Source organism: Pararge aegeria, chromosome 11, assembly GCF_905163445.1.
Source record: "Pararge aegeria chromosome 11, ilParAegt1.1, whole genome shotgun sequence".
In the NCBI taxonomy this organism is placed as follows: domain Eukaryota; kingdom Metazoa; phylum Arthropoda; class Insecta; order Lepidoptera; family Nymphalidae; genus Pararge; species Pararge aegeria.
The window spans coordinates 17,497,716-17,517,869 of NC_053190.1; the positions used below are offsets into that span (position 1 = coordinate 17,497,716).

The following is a 20,154-nucleotide window of genomic DNA, read 5'->3' on the forward strand; positions in this document are numbered from 1 at the left end:
ACAGTGTAATTTCATTAAAATCAATTCATAATTGGTGTTACAAGCCGGTATACAAAAATATCCTGCCGTTTTTCTGGTTTGAGGTTGGTTGAAACGAAAAGTATGCTTTTGCTTAGATATAAAAAAAATTGCTAGAGAATAATTGAATAATTAAAATAGTATCATTTGGTTTGTTGTTTTATTCGTAGAAATAAAATCTATAGGTAAAGTAACTAGCTTACATTCTCTTTGAATAAGGTTGACAGCAGCACTAATAAAATAATTTGAAACTAATAACTCCCATATCCAATAAGATTTGTATTCGGTTTTTTTCAGAGGTATGGAAAATCTAGAATTTAGTTTCAAAATTGGTTGCTTTATACCTTTGGAAAAGCTCAAAAAAAAACGTTTCTTTTTTGTTTATCAATTACAATACTATCGTACGTACTTCTATACAATAAAAGATAAAGTGAAAATTAGATCCTAATAAAGGAATTTAGTTTTTTATGGCTTTTTTGCAACCACAGTAAAAAATCTATTATCAGATTGGTACATAATGATAGTTCGTTCGGGAGTTCTTTACATCGTATTGTAATCGTAGGTAAACTTTAACAAATAAGCAAATAAAAATAGGATGTCCGCTTTTTGGACAAAAAATCAAACTAAAACGACTACTACTAAAACTGGTTTCCGTAGGTAGTTCGTCTTTCTAGACCACGTATCGGAAGGAAGGGACGGAAGATGCCAGTTACGTACATTTATTGAGTTGTTTTACATCGGCGTTAAAGCAAGTGATATGTAAATAGCTTACACATTTAGAGAAGCGTGCCGGGGTTCGAATTTGGCCACCCGGCAGTGCAGCCCATGTCCTAGCCACTATGCTATCACCGCTGAGTGTTTCAATGGAGTGCACAGTTTTTTTTTTAATTATGTAATTAATACCTTCACAATTGTGTAACCTTTGTACCAACCACCCCCAAAAAAAAACTTGGGGTTTTGGTTACATTACACCATAGTGTAACCAAAACCCCAAGTTTGCTCGTTTACAGATTAAAAAACCGCGTTCACCGCAGAACTTCTTTCCAGATTTAATTTATCTTTAAGTACTTTTACTCGTAATAGCATTAAGATCCTAAGTGGAAACATCTAGAACGAAGTCCAATTCCGCGCTCACTTGGAAGGGCCAGGTTAACTAGCTTCAAAAAGCTTGGAGTGTTCTAAAGAGCAAGAAGTTACTATGTAAAACCTCTCATTAAGTACTGCTCACATCTTTGGGCACCTCTTTACCAACTCCTTCCATGTTATCGGATATTATGTATCCGATAAAAAGGAAGGAGGATAGCTGTTGACAATCCCAAATTGACTTGCAGCTTAGAGGCCCTTGGGCACTGAGGTTACCCATTTGCGTGCTCTTTCGACTTTAAAACGGAGAGTGTTTTGAAGAGTTGTTTGCATTAATACCACATTCCCTGTTCTCTGATTGCATCTCACGCCGTAGAAGCAAATTCCATCCTCACCTATGGCGTACAGCAATTCTTTTACGGTGAAGGTGGTTAATTTATGGAATGAGCTGCCAAGGGATAAAAGACAGTCCAAATCATTAAATATCTTTTAATCGCGGTTAAAAGACTATTTCCTGTCTAGTTTGTAGCAAAATATCTATGTATTTTATGTGTATGTTTAAATAGTAATATGTATTTAAGTTTATATATGGATATATATATATATATATATATATATATATATATGTTTTTACTATATATATGTAGTATTAGTATGTATTGCACTATCCCGTTTTCTCTAATATGTTTCTTCAACCAAAGGTTGTCTGGAGGAGATCGCTTCAAGCGATAAGGCCGCCTTTGTGCATATGTATATTATCGTTTTTTTTTTTAACCTGGTTTATATTTGTATGTTCAATAAAGACTTTTTCTTCTTCTTCTTCTTCTATCTAGATGCCTTGTCCGCGTACTTATTTTTCCGTATAGACGCTTTCGAGATGTTGTGCTGGAGTGAAATGCTGTGAATCTCGTGGACGGCACACAGGACCAACACATCGATATTGAGACAGCTTAAAATTACTAAGAGTCTATCAACCACGAGAGGATTCTCGAGTACTTCGGTCTCATTGCCAGAAGGGATAGAGATAATCTTGAAGGTCATTGGCAAAGTGGAAGGAAAGAGAGTCGGATCAATAACACACTGCTCTCGCTATCAAAGTGCATAACGGTTAACAGTTGCAGAGTCAAATGCATTCATTGTCAAGTCATTTGCATAAAACGCACGTAACTTAGAACAGTTAGTGGTGCGGATTAGAACTCGGCAGTGGTAGCGTGCTTGGATTCGAACTCGGCCCGCCGAAAGTGAGGTTATAATCCTAACCACTTGGCTATCACTTCTTCACCGCATCAACGGAAATTAATACGTTGAATATGTTCAAACCAAAACAATATTACTATAGTGAGCCTTAATTCTTTGCTGCAGTAACTTCCTTCTTATAAAAAGCTTTCGAAACCACGTTTCTTCAATGAGAAAACAAAACTATTCTAAGTACAGTTGTTAACCTATAGGTTAAAGTAATTACTTATTGGGATTTGCGAAAGTCCTTGTTATATCTAACAGCGTTTTCCAAGCGCCAAATAAGTAAGCGAACTGAAAGACTGTCCGCCGGACGGGTGGTATGCAAAAATTTCCAATCCGCTCAATAAAAAGCGGCAATTCCTATATATATGCGGTCTCCGTATCTCGAATACGCTTTATACGATGTACTCACGTCTATATAAAACCGGGGAGAGAGCCAAGTTCTAAAATTAAAGCACGAAAGCGCCCGAGCGCGGACGATTCCGCCCGCCCGCCTCAGTCCATCGACAGCTGCCGTCGACATTCCCAAAACCATCGCGACCGAACGCGAGGCACCGAAACTTCACTTTGGTAGGCGTGAATTAAAAAAAAATACATCCCTATTTGGGACGCGCCGCGTGAGTGAATTCGATTTTTTTTTTTTAAACGTGGAACAGTGCAAGTGATTTGTGGATTTTCGAACCTCCGCGCTACCGGTAAAGTAATTTTGTTTTTTTTATTTGTAGTCTGTCGCTGCACTCCTGTAGTTTAAATTATAGCACGTGCTTCCTGGAGCTATGTAGTCGCGAGTGTTGGGTTTCAAATGTCCGCACGCGTTCCAGAATGATTCAGTGCGTTCGTCATACCCTCGTTTAGTGTTTTATTTTCATTTTACTTTCATATTTAGATAAATACCCGGTGTTTGCCTAACCTCAGGAATTTTGAAGCTGTGTCTATTTAGGTCTAGAGTTCCCTAATTGTTTTTAATCAACGCTCCCTGTAGATCTATTGCTTTTTTATTTCAGTATGTTAGATCTTTACTTTTAGTAACATCGCGGGAACAAAAGTTCGGCCGTCTAAGGCTACAATATCCTCACGACATTTAACTGACAATAGAAAAACGGAAAATACATTAAAATGCATTATTAAACATAAAAGAGGGGGTCTGACAAAGATAATCACTAACGTCGCTATGAAAGCAGGAACATTCACGTTAAAATTACTGTGTCCTATTGATCAAATTAGCTCATTATGAACGTACCATAATGAAAATGGTTTCATAGTTTTGAAAAATATACCTGACCTAACAGGTGGTGAAATTTGATTCTGTGGTACACAAATCAGAGATTATGGAAGGTGATATAAATTAAAAGCATTCTCCGAAAAACTCCCTACCATAGAGCCGATAGAGTAGGCAAAGCGCCGTCACTCTGGCTCAGTTTTTAACTTGCTGGTTTGTTTGGCATTGACAACAAGTCGAGTTTATAGATTCCGAATACGATCAAACGGAAGGAGTTGGTATTGTTGGTATATATATCCGGTTCAATATAGTAGCGGTAAGCGGAACTTGCTTTTATATACTTCTTCTCCTGCCTCAATGGTCTTGTGGGTAGAAGTTTCGATTGCAGCATCAAGAGATCCTGGAGTTCGATTTGGGGAATAGTATTGGGTTTGGGAAATTGGCGGTGATGCACGCCCGGTCTCAGATAGCCGCTTCCTTCTTCGCCTGATCTTTTTCCGGTAGTGTCGGAGCTGCCATATGCCGTCCCATCGGACTATGATACTGAGGGAATAGAGAGTACAACTGTGTTTGCGTACACTCTTATTATCTCCTGCGTAGTTGGAAAATCTCTGCTTAATCACCTTGGCCGAAATCAGTCAGGGAAACTGTATTGTCGCTGATTCACAGATTAGAAAATCGCTCTGTCGATGCACCACTGTGGCTGAAATTGATCTGGAACACTGTTTTTGTGCTTTTTTATTATTTCCAACTTAATTAGAAAATCTCTGTGGAGTTTGAGCACCGTGGCCGAAATCGTTCAGGGAAACTGTTATAGGCCTTCTTTGGAAAGACGGAGATAGTTTAAACCGACTAGTAGAAACGAAAGGAAAACATTAGGTATATGGCCGCAATCCTTACGTCTCCAGCCTCCAAGTAGCTGGAGAAAGAATGAGATGGCGCTACATCGTGAACAGGAATGGCAGTAATAGAGCTTTTTATGACAGAGCTGGTCCGAGAAAGTAATACCGACATGTTTATTTCTCACGCTAAGCAGCATTGTTGTGTTCTGGTCTGAGGGGTTTGGTTGCTGGTGTAATTACAAGCACCTGAGGCATAGCGAGCCCCTCAGGTGAATGCACAGGGCGGCACTTTGCAAAAAGTGGTCCTAACATCCTCTTTGAAGTGTTGCTTGGTTTATAGGCTACAGTTTTCGACTTAGGTGGGCCATCGGAAGACTGAAGGAAGGAGTGCTAATCTATCACTGTCCAACTCTTGGGAAGTTTGACAGATTAACCAAAAGCCGGTGTAACATTGTTAACTTGAAAATTAATACTTGGGGAACAGGAGTGAGGCTATAGTTTTCGACTTAGGTGGGCCATCTGCTTGGTCAACTATTACTATAAAAAAGTGGTAACGAACCTCCGACATGAGTCGTAAGACTGAAGGAGGGAGTGCTAATCTATCACTGTCCAACTCTTGAGAAGTTTGACAGATTAACCAAAAGCCGGTGTAACATTGTGAACTTGAAAATGAATACTAGGGGAACAGGAGTGAGGCTATAGTTTTCGACTTAGGTGGGCCATCTGCTTGGTCAATTATTACTATAAAAGAAGTGGTCACGAAACTCTGACATGAGTAGTATGACTGAAGGAGGGAGTGCTAATCTATCACTGTCCAACTCTTGGGAAGTTTGACAGATTAACCAAAAGCCGGTGTAACATTGTGAACTTGAAAATGAATACTAGGAGAACAGGAGTGTGAGGCATTAAACGAGGCGTTGGCAAAAAGGCTTCTCTGCATTGCGTCATCTTAGGAGACATCCGCCACAAAATCTAGACACAGGGAGCAGCAAGAAATCTTCTTTATCGATTTTCGTTGGAGCTTTAGGAATGTTACTTCAATTCTGTTGGGGTGTAGACTTCCGTTGTTTGTATTGTCTGTAATGCGTTAGTTTCCTTTTAAATTAAAGAGGGTGTGTTTATTACAAGCTTTTTATAAATTTGCACCGATCGTGCCTTGTTGAAAGTTTTATTATAAATATTTTTAACCAATTCCTCGCGGCCGATTGAGTTTGAGATTGAGCCATTTTTATCTCGTGTAACTCCATATAAATACTTATTATTCCTGAAATTAAGTTTGTGCGCTTCATGGTAATTTTATAAAGGGAATAAATAGGCTTACAGGTCTAATGATGGAGTCAGTTGGTGGTTAGAAAATATACTTTAAAATTAACTTGGACCCACCGAGTTTGAGCTCGTTAGAATGGTGAGAGCGGTAATAGCGCATTGGGTAGGAGCCCGACTTCTAAGCGCGCACCTCTAAGTTTTCTAAGTTATGTGCGTTTTAAGTAATTAAAATATCACTTGCTTCAACAGTGAAGGAAAATATTGTGAGGAAACCTGCATGTCTGAGAGTTCTACATGTTCTCAATGGCGTGTGGAGTCCACCAATCTGCACTGGAACAGTGTGGTGGACTACGGCTCTGTAGTGGACCGGTAATGGGTTGTTGTTATGATGATGATGATGATGATGAGTGTGTTCACAATGAGGAGTAAATTAGTGTATGTTAATCAACATATTTTTTTTAAAGTTTTTTGAGATTTATGATATTCTTTTGGTATATTTTTCTAAATAGTTTTTTTACTCTACTGTGCTCTATATTGCTCCCAAAAGACAATGCTTTCCTTGGTAATTATAATTTAAATACCCTTAATAATTTTAAAATTAATATTAAAATTGTACTTTTTGGAGTATAGACTTTTGGACCGCGAGGTCCGGAAGCAAGAGCCCTTTTCAAATAATTATCGAAAAGGTTTCTCGAGTCATCCGGTGATCCTAGAGCGGGTCAAAAAATTAGTTTGGCCATCCAAAGGGGCAATGCTGCCAGCATCTTAGGAACTGTGCCTCGCTGCGGTGGTTTCGAGGACGTTTAAGATTTTATTTAGTTTTAAATAGTTTATTTTAGTTTATATTTGTTAAATTAAATTAAATAAACATTAATATTAAAACAAAAATTACTTTACTTTGTATTAATTTACGTACATAAAATAGTAGTTAGGTTTCTTACATAAATCTGGAAAAATTCAGATATTAGTTAAATTAAGTAAGTTTTATAAATTATACTTGTTGTGTAAACAAAAAAAAATGTTTTGGGTTCTATATCGATATACATATTTAAAAAAGTTACAGTTTTATTATGAGTAGGTATGGGTATAGCTTTTATTCACAATAAAAGTTTCAGGTCACTGCGTCAGTATTTTAGACAGGTCCGTAATTTTAGACCAAACTTCAAACATTAGCGCAAGTTAACACAATATTACGTCGGAACTAGGTCGCTCTTATAAATCAAGAAACCGTAATGAAGTGTTAATCATAATATCAAGGGCATGAAGTCTTTAAATTAAAAATATAAAAAAGGTTTTGATCTTTTTGCATAAAATTATTGAGTAGTATCGTAGCGTAAGTACCTCCATAACTTTCCAGTTTTATGTAGTTACATAGATACACTACTTCATCTAGAAGCGGTGATAGCCTAGTGGTAAGAACCTCGGCCTACCACGGGAAACAAGTTCGATTCCTGACACGAATCTCTAATTTTTCAGAATTTTATGCCTTTTTGATTTATACAATCAAAATGTCACTTGCTTTAACGGTCAAGTCGACCTGCAAACTTGATTTTTTTATAGTTGATGGACCAAGTATATGGTTCCCCTTATAAGTGGCCTTTAAATAGAGCAACTATCTCCCTAGCGCAACGGTTAGCGCTGTGAATTTAAGTAGGTGGCACCGGGTTCGATTCCTGGCAGGAAAATTTTCTCTGATCTGTTCTGGTGGGAGGCTTTGGCCGTGGCTAGGTACCACCCGTCAAAAGTCGTGCCGCTAATGTAACCTAGTGTTCCGGCGCGATGTCGCGTGCAAACCGATATATACCGATAGGGTTATGACTACCATACTCCCTAAAAGGTTAGCCCGTTACCATCTTAGACTGCATCATCACTTATCACCAGGTGAGATCGCAGTCAAGGGCTAATTTATAGAGGTATAAAAAATAAGTGTGTGTACTTATGTACACGCGTTAGAAGTTATACTCCTTTGGCGTATAATTTTTTTTATCTTTCGCTTTATTCTACGTTTGTAGAAAAAGGTATTTAATACATTGAAAGTTTTATTATAACGCATTATCAGTTAGTTATTTAGTTAATAATCACAAAAAAAATCGATATATTTAAAGAAATATACATAATTAAATTTGGAATTCTAATAGACATAGACATCGGACAACCAACATTAAAATTTTAAAATGGAATTATCGGAATGCACTCGCAGACTTTGACAATTGAAAGTGTGCACTGTCAAACCTTATAGCTAACTTCAGGGTGTCGGTTTTTTGAGTAAAAATTTACTCTCATCATTTTGCCCTAACGCGCCAAAAGAAGTACAACTTCAAAAAAAAAAGAAGAACAACACTTCGCAGGGCATGCAAGGAACACGTTCTGCAAACTGCCGCCCTGTGTCCATCAACCTGAGGCGTAGGTGCTAGTCTCATGTGTCTACTACACCGGCAACCACGCCCTTCAGACCGGATGACAGCATTGCAACAATGCTGCTTAGCGGCAGAAATACTTCGCCGGTCGAGCTCTATCACAAAAAGCTACTGCCAAGATGTTTCCATAAAGTTCTCAAAGGGGTGTGAAGATTGCCAATCTGCACTTGGCTAGTGGTGGACTATGGTCCAAACCTTTCTCACTCTGAGAGAAGACCCGCGCTCTGTGGTGGGTCGGTAATGGGTTTATAATAATGACGAAGTATTTGTTGGGTTCCCGCATAGAGTCACGGACAGACAAGTGTTTATATATATTAATAGCGGGCAAACGAGCCAGTGGGTCACTTGATGTTAATTGATCACCGCCGCAAATAAACATCTGCTGCACCAGAGGAGCCACCGATCCATTGCTGGCTTTAAAGGAATTTGTTTATCCGCCCCTTGAATTACCCTAGATTGTATGTTGGAGGAAAAACAAGGGAGATTGTTCCACAATTTGCAAGTGCGCGGTAGAAATGATCCGGTGTTTCGAATAGTAGAAGAATACCAGGCATCCAGATGATGAGGGTAGAATTTATTTCTACTGTCAGAGAACAGGGAAGGAGGTATCAATGTAAACTTCAGAACACTCTTCATTATAGACCCGTAAGAACGTACAAAGGGAGCTAAAATCTCTTCAGGGACTCCCGCCAGTCTAACAGCCCGCTTTTGTATCCAAATGGAAGGAGTTGGTAAAGAAGTGCCCAAGCCAAAAGATGCAGCAGTACTTTATGTGAGGTCTTATTTGAACTTTATAGAGCTGGAGTCTATGCTTTTACGCAAAGTAACGTTTTGCTCTGTTGAGCACACCAAGCTTTTTGGAAGCTAGTTTAGCTTTACCTTCCAAGTGAGCGCGGAATCGGACTTCGTTCGAGCTTGGTCTAAGCTGTATATTTGTTCTACTTAGGTTCGCAAATCGATGTCAAATTTCAAAATGCCGGAAGCGAAAAAACTCCTTTTCACCGACCCAGTAATAATTCTTCCAAATACGTGGAATAAATAACCCCAATTGTAAAATACAGAAACAAATTGTCTTTGTAATTTTTTTTCATTTGGCCAACAGCCAGCCTCTAACCAAACACTGAACTGAAGTTCTTTCAGAAACGTTGTCAAGACCTTCAATTTGAGCGTCACTGTTATTTTTGGATTTCAATTGATATCCTAACTTTTCTCTTCCGTATATTATATGAAACTATTTTATTTGTCTTGAGTTTGGTCATCTCTTTTGAGGAGGATTGACAGACAGGTGTCCATAGTGTATTGCCTGTTTCTTACTTGTTGTTTGGTGACATACACAAAACACAAAAAAAAAAAACACTAAACCCTCGTAGCTTTAGTTTTAAGTTTACGAATATGGTTATCGCCATCATCTCACTACCGCGTAATTCTCATGTACGCATCAAAAGTGCCACCTATGGGCCTACTTGAATAAAGATATTTTTGACTTTGACTTTGACTTTTACTTTAACGACAAGGCAGCTTGGAAGCAGGCTCCGCTCTCATCTCTAACGAGATAGAAAATTTATTACATATTTATTTTTTCATTGTAAACTGTAAAATGATGTTGAAAAAGACCAATCTGCTGAGTTTCTTGCCGACTCTTCTCGGTGGAATATGGAACTGGCTCAGTATAGATGCATACATTTTTATTTATCCCTAACAGCCTTCTAAAAAAGAAAGCATTCTAAAGCAAGTAACAAGTCCAGAGTGTAATTTAAAAAAAAAAACATTATTATATTACACTCTCGATTTGTTGAATTTTTGAGAATACCTCACCCGTAGACCACTCTAGTACAGACAGAATGCTTTGAACAGTGTTATTTTCACAGTAGGTAACATTAGCATTTTGGATTTGGATTAGCACTTCACATTGGGCTTTGAGAACATTATGGGAAACTCTTAACCGTTAAAGCGATTCAAATCAAAAACTAGTTGTTAAGAAAAATTGGAAAATCAGTTTCAAAATTTGTAACTATTCAGGTATTTCGAGCCACATCCAATCGAAATAAAATAAAAAAATATTACTTTTAAGTTCTCTAGTAAGTAAAACACTGTCCTTTGAATAATCAAGTCTTTAAACCTAATAATAATATTTATTTATTTATTATTTATTTATTTATGCTCATCACACAAACATTTTCCAATAGTGGGAATCGTACCCACGGCCTTGGGTTCAGAGGGCAGGGTCGCTGCAAACTGCGCCAGTCGGCGGTCAAAAAATTATGGGCAAACCTGTTATAGTCTATCGACTATAAACAACAAAAATGTAACTATATTAATAATTATTTGAATATTATTTCCACTCACCCACCAATTCTCGGTGAGTTGATAAATCTGTAAACGAAGATAAAATGTCGCCCCTATCCCCGGGAGAAAAATGTCTCTTTCCCATGCTAGCCCTGCTGAAAGGAGGGAGCAGGGCAACCGATAAGAATAATCCCAAATTTTAATGGAGTGCTATCAAAATTGGTTCAGCTATTCCGAAGATCAGTCAAAATAGTCCGATGCATGCGCATGCGCCGACGCACCGGTGGGCGCCAACCTTAGCGCCTTGGCCAAGGGCGTTTAGGCGTAACGCTTATTTTTAGCGCGCGGTTCGTATCGCAACAATGCGTGTTTTGTTTAACATTTCTTTAGTCAAAACAATCATGTTTCAAACTAATAGATGTGTCATTTTCTGATATTCCGAACAGTCAAAAATATCTTTGTCCAAGTAGGCCCGTAGATGGCACTTTTGATGCGTACATTACATGAGAATGACACGGTAGCAGTGCCGTGCATAGAGGGTATGCACAGGGTATGCAGATGATATAAAATGAAGAAAAACTCCAGTACGAGTTAAAAATACTTAAGGGTATGCTTTTTATAGCTCTTACAAAGACTATCCTTAAGTTTTATATTACTCATACTGGAGATTTTCTTCATTTTATATCATCTGCATATCCTGTGCATACCCTCTATGCACGCCACTGCTACCGTGTCATTCTAAGGTTTTTAACGGACTTTAAGCTAACATTTAATACAAACTTTGAGCTTTTCCCAAGATGTCAATGGGCAGTTTATAGTATGTTATTTCCTTTAAACGATTTATGAATTTTATGTAACCTAATATATTAAAAGTTTACTTACTAATGTTTAAATGATTGCTGTCACATTTTTTTTTAAATTTAGAAATATTTTTGTACACATACGAGTATATTAATTTTTTATCGCGGGGAGCCGCTGGAGACAAGCGGCACAAAACCGTGCAATTGGAACTCCCTTCAAAAGTACTATGTCCAGCAGTGGACGTCCATGATGATATGATGATGACTCTCTCGGACCCTTGCAGCACCCAAGAAGGCTTCTGCAGCACGAAAATAGTGCTTATATTAGCAGCATTATAATAATAAAGCTTTATTTACATTCCTTACTGGCTAAATATAATAGAGTTAAATACAATTTTTCTTAATCCTAATTTCTTATTTTCTATTTATAATGTTTTCTTAACTAAGTAATATATTGCCCTTATTGTACTTATACTATCTAATTTAGAACATTTAAGCCTCCTCCATATTTTTCCATTTGCACCTGTCCCTTGCAAGAGTACTCCATGTCTTACCCGCAACTTTCGCTATGTCGTCCTCCCATCTTTTCAACAGATTACATTGCCTACCGGGCCTACTAGCAGCATTACTCCCTAATAAAATTCATTATTACATAATGCTGTGAAAGTAACTAAAATAGACCAACCTAGCAGTTTCTTTGTCGGTAGAAAGTAGGGCGTATCTTCTTAACCGCATAGGCAGCAGAACTGAGCATGTTCGATAAATTATTTACATGAGGGCCCCATTGAAGTGTAGCATCTAACGTTATTCCTAGAAGTCGTATTAACCAGTTAGCCTTTTACAACATTCTCACATGGTGCGGCGGGCTAACCTGTTAGGGAGTATGGTAGTCTTACCCCTCATCGGTTTCTACGCGATATCGCACCGGAAAACTAAATTGCTTAGCGACACCTCTTTGTCGGTAGGTTGGTAACTAGCCACGACCAAAGCCTCTCGCCAGTCTAGAGAAAATTCGGAAATTATAAATTCCCAAATCGGGAATCGAACCCGGAACCTCCTACTTAAATTCACAGCGCTTACTGTTGCGCCAGGGAGGATTTTGTACTGTAAATCAAACATTTTTATGGATAAGAAATGAAATCTGGTGTAGAAGGTACAGACCCTCTGTATAGCAAATACCCTACCCACTAAATTTATCTTTGAAATTTCAAACTCCCAATTTTCTCCTTTTTTAATTGAACAAAAAATATTTTCTTTTTTTATTCCAATAGCGTTAGGTATCCCTACTAATATTATAAATGTCGATGTAAGTTTGTTTGTTACGCTTTCACGCAAAAACTACTTAACCGATCCTCATGAAACCTTGTACCCATATTCTTGGAAGTGTTAGAAGTAATATAGGATACTTTTTATCCCCATATTAAGCTCGGTTCCTTTGGAGAGGGGATGAGTGTTTGACGATTTTACACCATAACTCCGACAAATTATAACCGATTTAAATTTTTTTTTGTACAATAGAGGTTATAATATGTGTTTAATTTTGGCCAAACTGTGGTTGGAGATAGAGGACAGAACTCCTCGGCGGACATCAGCAAACCCCTCATTTAAGGCTTAGCGATACCGTATACTTTAATTTTTTTTTAGATATACAACTAAATTTAATGCCACATCAAAAAACAAAATCAAACGCAGACGAAGTCGCGGGCAACAGCTAGTTATATATAATTGTCACAGAGTTCAAATCGATAGCTTTAATAGTTACTCAAATAATCGAGTGTGTCGGACAGATGAGTCAGTACCTATTTGAAAATTTAATTTATGTTCATGAAAAATTGAAATAATAACTTTATTTGATTTAATTTATAGTAAATTTGAATAAAAAAAAATTAAAAACCCTATGTTCTAAAAGAAAATGTAATACGTTTTCGAAACCACCGCAGCGAGGCACAGTACCTAAGAAGCTGGCGGCATAACCTTTCAATGGCTGAATTATTTATTTGACCAATTAGGATCACCGGTAGACCGTTAATCCTTTTTGACGATTCATTAAAAAGACCCCCGCGGTTCCCATGGTCCCAGGTCCGAGTCTATACTCCAAATGGCACAAAAATGAAACTGCTTTCAAGATTTTCCTATTTATGCCTCTTGGTCTGCCCTGTACTGGTAGCAACCCTACCCACCAGGCCGTGGCCGGAATGGGTGAATTTTCTTCAATATATACCTAAAAAAATAAAAAATGGACTGAATTAATATTATTATTAGAAGTAAAAATAAACTCGTTGCGCAGTTTACTAAGCTACATAAAATTTGTAATTCCTTCAAGCGAAAACGAGCATTTTTATTTTTTTGTAACAAATTATCGCATGAAATCTTTGAGATAGCTCCGAACAAGTTCAAAGCTTACATACACCGTAGGATTATAGAAAAATCCGATAATAATATTAAGGATTACTTAAACGATAAAAAAAGCTTACTATCACTTCATAGCTAAATATTAATTGATGGTGAGATGGCGATAGCAAAATAAATACCCGGCTACGTTTGCTGTGAGCTCTTCTTAGACCAGGGCATTTTTTCAACTTTAGGTTTAAGTTGGCAAACGTAGTGGTCACCAACACTTAACAATAATTATGTAAACATATATGTATGAACGCCCCATAAGTGCTTGTGTCAGGCCTACATGAATAAAGAATATTTGAATTTGAAATTGATTTTTGATGGACGGACAGACAGACGAATAGACTGACAACCAAATTATCCTATAAGGTTTCCGTTTTTTTCATGTCATACACTTCGTCCTCAAATTAAAAAGACATGGAATCTCACGCCTACGCAAAGAAGTAAACAGCGAGAGACAAGAGATCATCACACTCGATATTAGAAGTGTAAAATTAGCCGTAGATCATCTGTGCTGTAGTCTGTACGACTGGAGTGATTTCTTCGTCTAAATTCGTCGATTGTATCACTGGAGACTCTAAAGCAACAGAGCTACGGATGCTAATAATAGCTTTGATCAATTGACTTAGGTATCGAAGACGGGAAGTCTAGGAAGTTTTTTCTAGGCTATGGCTTGGGATCGTATGCTATGTTCAATTCAAGTTAAAAGGGAATGTTATTTAAATAACTTATTAAATAAATTAATATAGAGAGTAATTAGATACAAAGACTAACTTCATACATTTAATAATAAAAAGAGACAAAGAAAGAGAAATCCCATCAAAAACATAATTTATGTAAAAAAATTATGCCAAGTTCCAAATGAAGAATACGGATGGAAGTCGGCTCCGCTGAAAAAAGAATTGAGATCAACTTTCTAAGTCATCTAGAAGTAGGTTAGGTTTATGCTTGCTCAAATATGTCAGTCAAAAGAAAAAAATGGCGATTTTTAGACATTTTTCACAGGAGACATTAATCTCAGGAGTTTCCATTCCTTATTCTAGGCTGCAACTTGGCTTACACACTACCGTGTGTCTTGATTAAATGACTGTATCATGAATCTTTACAGAAACATAAAAATTACTTAATAAGAAACATTAAGGAGTATACAGTAAACTTAGTTATTTAGTAATAAGGTCGCCTTTGCAAGCCTACAATTTCCTTTTCTGTAAATTTTCTTTAAGCCCGTCTCAAAGTAAAAAATGATTTTTTCAAATCGGTTTATAAATTTTCTGTGGGCGCCATCATTCAGTTTGTGTCATCTTACGACCCAACTCAACGAGGTAAAAGTCAATGCAATATCTTTTTTTGCCGATTGAATTTTAATTGTGGTATATCACTAGTAAGGTAATATGCATTTCTTACAAAATTCTCATAACTCCTATTATTACATATGTTTTTAAGAAAACACGCAACTATGATGTTTTTATCGTTAAAAGAACGATTGCAGTACATTTGTTTATTTGACCCATTTTTCCTTGAGTTCGTAATTTGGTCGTTTTGCTGTTAGTCACCGCCTACGTTTCGCCTCCGTAGTCTTTAAAATTCCAAGTTAACAATTTGCCCATCGCCGTATATCATCACCTTAAGTAATTTATTCATTTCAGTTTCTACAACTTTAAAATTCTCGTATTTTAATCGAAGGATAATCATATATCAACTTTTGACAATACATAAATTACTAAGATTTTTGTCCACGAACTATCTTGTAGTAGAGTTATTTATTAATCTCTAAAATTTTAGCTGCATGAAAAACAAATCCCGCCTTTTTGTGTCTATATGGTTGGCCGTAATAATAATCCCATGGTGAGGATGCCCTATAGGTCATTCTTCACATTTTAATACTACGTATTATGGCTATCCAAAGTTCTGTCTATATACCATTTGTATGCCAGTTTTACGCCCGAAATTAATAATCAATCTAATCTAAAATGGTCAGATGACAGTTTAAATTTAAATTACCTATTTTCCAACTCTTCTTTGAAGATAAGGATAGCTCTACTAAAATTCCCTCTGAAGATTTTTAGTTAGATTGATTACGAGCGTTAATAGCGTTAGTAGCGTTAATAATCTACTATAGTGCATACTATTCCGATTTCTAGTTGTTCTTCTTGCTTTTATCCCAAATGGGGTCAGCCGGACTTATCTACTTCTTCTACTAGCTTTTATTAGATGCCATCTTCCCATTCAATACTTTTACTCTTTTACAAAATCCATCTTTCTTCTGTTTGATCTTCCTTTATTTCCTTCTCCTTCTACATAAATATTTAACATTCTGCTTTTAACATGTCAGTTTACTATATTCATCTTTTAAGTCATTTACACTATTTTTACACTGTTTCTTATATACATATTCGAAATTTTAACCATTTTTGTCACAGCACACGTACATACACATGTAGTTTTTCTTCTGGGATCGCATATCACACCTCAAATCCTAACTATTCTGATTACTGATTTATTTTATTTTTAGTAGTGCAAGGACACATTTCGTAGTAATAATAATTAAATAAACATTAGCAGAAGACTCTTGGATATTATTACTCGCCTCACCTGCTGTGTCTCCGTCACACAGATTGTATGAAACTTGGCAACTGGCTTTCCAGGCTTAATTGTTAAGATTATGAAATGAGGTGTTAGGTAATAGCGTTATGCGAATTGATTTATGTGGTGGCGTCTTTAGGGTAAATGTCCTTTTAAATTTAATGTATTTGTGTTAGAAAATGGGATGTGTGGTCACACAATGTTTTCACGGTGACATAACGTCGTCATACCTTGATCAAGAACCAAATATTTGTGTGTTTGCCTTTTTGCCCTTCTTTCACAACCTTACTTAGCAACCAATTAATTTCATTTTCAGCATAGAGTAAGTTGTAAGGATGCTGTAACTTGGTCTATTGTATTTATATTTTTTTTATTTCTGACACCAGAGCATCTTCAGGATTGTTGACTTGACAATGTACAATTACTAAGACTTAATGATCATTGAAATACTTGAATTTATTCAAAAGTTTTTGTAACCCAGTTACCCGAATTAACTCATCAAGTCTAGTATTGACGTCGTGGGGTTGTCCCATCGTAATAATATGATTGGACGGAAGCCAGAGAAGCGTGTGCTCCGATAGTTTTTTGCGAAGCTTGTGACCGTCTGGACGGAAGCCATCTTGTGTTCTTTTATAAAGGTCGTTGACTATACCGAGATCTGTATAGACTGTGTGGACTATTAAGGCATGAGAGATCTTTTCAAATCTGATAATTTGAAAATGGTCAAATTACAAAATATAATAATCCAATATGAGAATAGAGAAGAAATTATCAGGTATTCTTTACAACTAGTAAAGAGTAAAGAAGCTGTATTACATTTTTGATTGTTAAACATATAATATAATATACAACTCAGTAATAGACCATTAGAGTATGATCTAATAAATAAGGTTATGGTAACCTAAAATAAAAAAAAAGGTGTACAGTGCTACTGATATAGGAAGACTTAGAAAACGCCATTCATAGCGACAACGGAAAAATGTATTGAACAGCAATAAGTAGACATTGGCACAGAGGGAATATAAAGACTTCAATGGAAGCTATAAAGAGGGAAACAGAAAAATATTAAAATAAATTTTGTGATCGAAATACATTGCAAATTGCGAACAACGACGTGTGACACACGGTTAATTCATTGAATACATTACAGTTTTTACTATCTTATGGTTTCAATTAATTAAACAGTTAGATAGTTACAGTACGACAGCTAATAATAATATGATAAAAAATTAGAAATCACCATAAGATCTATCTAGCTCTCGCTATAGATTAAACAGTAAAAATGAAAGTCAGCCAATTCAGAAAAAAGGTCTTATGGTTTTGTTATTAACGGTTTATTTTATAGCCCTTAATGTGGCAATAAATCCCCCCTTAATCGCTTATTACTCTTCCTAACACAAGTTTGACGAGAAACAATCTTTAATTCATCCAATGAACAATATGACATGGCTCCAGAATTTTTAGAAGACGCTTCTTAGAGTTCTGGCATGTATCCAACATAATTTATTTAACAGTTATGTCTTTCAAACTGTCGATGCAATGGCTGCAGCGTCAAGGTTTTATCTGTAGGTCTACTATTTTTAAACATTTATAAAAACAACTTTAGTAACATTATTTGCACCACCAACATCACGCAGAAATTGTAGACCTTGAATAAAATGACGATTGCTGATTTAATTTTGTTTTATTCGATTACAAGTAAGAACTGCCTCATCATCATCATCAACAGCCTTTGACAGTCCACGGCTTGACTAACGGCCTCTCTCAACGGTGGGTTTACCGGCCGATTGGCGCAGTGGGCAGTAACCCTGCTTTCTGAGTCCAAGGAAAATGTTTGTGTGATGAACTTGAATGTTTTTCAGTGTCTGGATGTCTGTTATCTGTTTATAATAATTCTGTCCACAATCTCCAACCACATTGATCAGATTTACACAAAGTTTGGGCATAATTAAATACACATAACCTCTATAGTACATAAACAATTATTTAGATCGGTTATAATTTGTCAGAGTTATGGTGTAAAATCGAAAAACACTTTCATCCCCTTTTCCAAAGGAACCGAGCTTAATGTCGGGATAAAAAGTATCCTATATTACTTCTAACACTTCCAAAAATATGTGTACAGAGTTTCATGAGGATGGGTTAAGTCGTTTTTGCGTAAAAGCGTAACAAACAAACTTACATTGACATTTATAATATTAGTAGGGAGGGATATATATATGTATTTAATATTAATATATTCATCAGTCATTTTAGTACCCATAACACAGGCTACGCTCACTTTGGGGCTAGATTGCGATGTAGATAGTAGATGGTAGTAGAAGCACAGAGAGCGCCGCATGCCCGCTCTCCGTATGCCTTATGAGAGAGTAAGGTGATTTACCTTTATTTCATTTTTTTACGGAAACTTTTTACGGACGTTTACGGAAAGAGCATCTATATAATATGGATTGTTTGTATCTTTCAAAAGAACGTTTTGTAGATGTGCATCAATAAAGTAAGATTTGATGTGACTTCGACTGTGCCATGCATACCTAAGTATAATTAGACAATAGCTAAACATCTGGTCTGTGTGTGTACTAATTTGTGTCAAATCATAAAAGCTTTTATAGTTTCAAGTAGGTCACTCAAACTAAGAAAAGTAAACCTAACCGAATAGGTAATGTAAATTACTAACCTGCACGATAAACTCATTGGTATCTGCAACGATGCACTTAATAACCAATTTGAAGCTCGTAAATTTACAGGCATCTGCTTTATTTGAGTTCCAGTTCCGTTCGTAAGGTAACCCTTTTCTGTAGGGCTCGCTTAAAATAGATTTAGCACGCGACCGTTGAGTAACACACCTAAGAGATCTTACCATCTCGACTGTGGTCTTAGTCTTATACATCGAGTTAAATTTTATGCAGTGTTAGAGAAAGCATTTGAACTTGTTTACCTTTACAAAGATAAAATAAACACACAGTTTCCCTGATCTATTTCGGCCACGGTTGTCTATCTCAAGGGAGATTTGTCAACGATGTGGAAGATATTTTGATGCATAAGGGTGCGCAAACACTGGTGCATCCTCCATTCCTCACTATCATAGTTTAAAGAAACGGTAAATCCGACATGACCTGAAAGAGATCAGGCACAGGACTGACAGAAGTAGTAGATATTCCACCTGGACGAGCTCTGTCTAATAGACAATTATTTACCCCGCTTTACGGTACTATTCGAAAAATCTTTTTTTTTGGAATTCTTCTTTTTAGTTAAATTTTTCTTCAATCTATAGGGCTCAACCTTTAGCAAACATTCCGAACTCAAAACATCATTCTGGAGTTTGTGCTTGACGTTTACCAAAAGATGGCGTCTCCCTTATTTGGGAAAGAACGCATTGCTTATTGCACGCAACCAAAGAATTAACTACTTCGTTTTGCCTTACCGTGCACGCACGGGACACCATAAAAATGGCTGGAATAAATATTTGTGACAGAAAATGGAATGAAGTTTACCGAAGTAGTTATTTATTTCATTTCGGGTTTACTTGGTTGGAGAGCTTTTTGGTCATTAATTTTTGTGTCTTTAACCAGGTATTCTAAATGCCTGGTTTTTTCTTATTCATCATTTCCTCGATTCAAGAAGAAACCTTTTATTGTTGTTTTTATAGAGCTGTATGGTTAAATTAAATTTTGTGAGTTATTTTCTCAATTAATTATCTTCTTCTATGCTCCTAGAATAACTGCTTCGTTGGTCTTATTGTTATATTGTTCAATCAGTGGCTTTAATTTTCGTCAGGCTTATTATTGTTGTGTTACTTTTCACCAGTCTGGATTGAGGAAATTGATATAACCGTGGTAATTTGTACTACATGTGAATATCTAAACTCTAAATCTCTCTATCCTTATCAATAAGGAGTCCAGTTATCAGTAGCTGGACATTAATAAGCTAAGGCAGATGATGACGTAGTGATGAAGAAAGTTGGAATAAGATCACAAACTAGGTTTTCGGATATGCGTTTTATA

The 20,154-nt window shown here is 36.6% G+C and overlaps 1 protein-coding gene across 7 annotated transcripts in view; it reads left to right on the forward strand.

Annotated features, from left to right (window-relative positions):
• The first annotated feature begins 2,854 nt into the window (after nucleotides 1–2,854).
• LOC120627573 (nesprin-1) overlaps nucleotides 2,855–20,154 on the forward strand; it is a 233,921-nt gene continuing 216,621 nt past the window's right edge. For all 7 annotated transcript variants that reach the window (XM_039895576.1, XM_039895578.1, XM_039895577.1 and 4 more), the window contains exon 1: nucleotides 2,855–3,035. The gene's annotated coding sequence lies outside the window, so the exon portion shown is untranslated. The remainder of the gene's footprint in view (nucleotides 3,036–20,154) is intronic.